General features: G+C 40.6%; 1 pseudogene; it reads left to right on the top strand.

Annotated features, from left to right (window-relative positions):
• Window positions 1-872: 872 nt before the first annotated feature.
• Window positions 873-2343, top strand: LOC143622696 (xyloglucan galactosyltransferase XLT2 pseudogene; annotated as a pseudogene).
• Window positions 2344-2578: the final 235 nt, after the last annotated feature.

Consider the following 2578-nt stretch of genomic DNA (forward strand, 5'->3'; position numbering starts at 1 on the left):
CTCTCAAAAAAATATTCAAAAATAATAAAAAAAAATCATAACTCAAAATATAAATTAAAAACAAAAAAAGGAAAAAAAAACTAAAATGTTTTATTCGTTGTTCTCGTTAAAAAAAACCTCGAGATAAGATTCTAATGAATTTTCTTGAATTCCTCAGCATTTCGGAAGGACTTGAAATCCCTGTATTTAAAGGAATTGAATTCCAATTCCAATTCTTTGAACCGAACACACCAAAATAGAATTAAGATTCCAATTCCAACGAAACAAACACGTCATGTTATGAGATTTTATTTCAAATTCTTTTGAATTCTCACGAATTCCGTGAAACGAACACGCCCTTAATGAATTTGGTGTTGGGATTTTACCGATATACTTTTTATCCATGTATAAAGCACAAAAAAACGTGATTATAAGACTTTGAAAGGCATCAGATGGACTCAGAAGATTAACTGGATGACGTGAATCTTGTTACAGCCTCAAAATATTTGAGTGGGCTTGGTTTACGTGACTTGGGTAACTCAAACTATGCATTGTTAATTACATGGCGTGGCGGCTTAGAACCTAACCAAATCAATTGTGGGCCAAGGTAATTTGTGCGATACATACTTCTAATGTTTGGAATATAATCATTCCAGTGAGGCAGGGAAATTCAAAAACACCTTGTAAAACACGTGAAAGAAAAAATGATTCAAAAACAATTTAAGAAAAAAATAATAATTATAACCAATTACGTATAACATTACCGTTTTCAGTTAAAAAATACACTGTCGGTTCGGTTAATAATAATAATAATAATAATAATAATAATAATAATTCAACGACCCTCCAATGCCAGTCATCATAAACAACCCTTGCTAAACCTCTTCTTCTAAACCTTCAATTTCACCATGTTCACCTTCAAGAAATCCAAAACCCTTCAAATCATCCACTCTCAAATCACTTCACACCCACTAATCACCCTCTTCATCTCCTCCGTTTTCCTAATCCAAACCATCATCTTCTGCTCCCACTCTCCACCACCACCACCGCCGGAAAACATATGCAACGACGGTAACATTTACGTATACGACCTCCCACCCATGTTCAACTCCGACTTAATACCCACCTGTCAAGATTTAGACCCATGGCATTGGCAGTGCGGCGTCGCCACCAACGGAGGCTACGGCCTCACCGCCACCGAGCTCGCCGGAATCGTACCGGAGACTTTACTTCCGGCCTGGCACCGGACAAACCAGTTCTCGTCCGAGGTTATTTTTCATACCAGGATATTAAACCATCGATGTAGAACCATGGAGCCGGGATCAGCTACGGCGTTCTACATACCGTTTTACGCTGGACTCGCAGTCGGAAAGTATTTGTTTTCCAACACTAGTAACGAAGCACGTGACTTTCATGCTTTGAAGTTAATACACTGGGTCCAGCAACAGCCGTACTGGCGAAGATCCAACGGCTCGGATCATGTTCTTGTCCTGGGTCGGATCACATGGGATTTCCGAAGGTTAACCGACCCGGAACGCCTTTGGGGCTCCACTTTCTTAAACATGCCCGAAATGCGAAACGTCACGAGGCTCGCAATCGAAAGAGCACCGTATGATTATTATGACATTGGTGTCCCTTACCCCACTGGGTTCCACCCGAAATCGGTTACGGATATCCGAACCTGGCAAGAGTTTGTCCGGGGTTATAACCGGACGAGTCTTTTTACTTTTGTCGGGGCGGCTCGTGATGACTTGGGTGATGATATTAGAGGGTTGTTGTTGCGAACGTGTCGGGACGAGTCTAGGTGTCGAGTTGTGGACTGTGCGGTGACTCGTTGTGCGAATGGGAGTTCGGAGATTATGGAGTCGTTGTTGGGTTCGGAGTTTTGTTTGCAGCCGAGAGGGGATAGTTTTACTAGGCGGTCGGTTTTTGATTGTATGATTGCGGGTGCGGTCCCGGTTTTGTTCTGGAACCGGACAATGTATGATCAGTATGAGTGGTACTTGCCTGAAGAACCGGAGAGTTATTCGGTTTTTATTGATCATGGTGAGGTTTCGGAGGGGAAGAAGTCAATAAAGGCGGTTTTGGAGGGTTATAGTAGGGAGGATGTGAGGAAGATGAGGGAAAATGTGATTGAAATTATACCGAAGATTGTGTATAGTGATGGATATGGTGGATGGAACGACGCTTTTGAAATTGCGATCGACGGGGTTTTGAAGAGGTTTAGAACCGAAAGAGAGCAACAACGGCGAAAATCCAAAGGAGAATGATTTTATGTTGTTTAGTGTAAAAGATGATATGTGCATTTGGTTATATGAATGGTTTTGTAATTTTTGTTAAAGGATGGAACCAATATTGTGTATTGTGTGGGAAAACAACTCGAAAGATTTGGTTATATAAATGGTTTTTTGAATTTGTTAACATGTTGTAAGGTTAGTGTAAATGTCTTTTTTTGGTAGGTAATTGTTACCCAAAGTGTCACATTTAGCTTGAATAGTTGGAGACATCTAGCTTGGATAAGTTACTATGCACTATGTGTGTTAAAAGGTGTAAGTACGTGACACTAAATATCACGGGTCGTTTTTAGACACATACTCGG

The sequence above is a fragment of the Bidens hawaiensis genome, unplaced genomic scaffold (genome assembly GCF_021521415.1).
Source record: "Bidens hawaiensis isolate Kalapana, Puna unplaced genomic scaffold, B.hawaiensis_p1.1 tig00003241_1, whole genome shotgun sequence".
NCBI lineage: Eukaryota > Viridiplantae > Streptophyta > Magnoliopsida > Asterales > Asteraceae > Bidens > Bidens hawaiensis.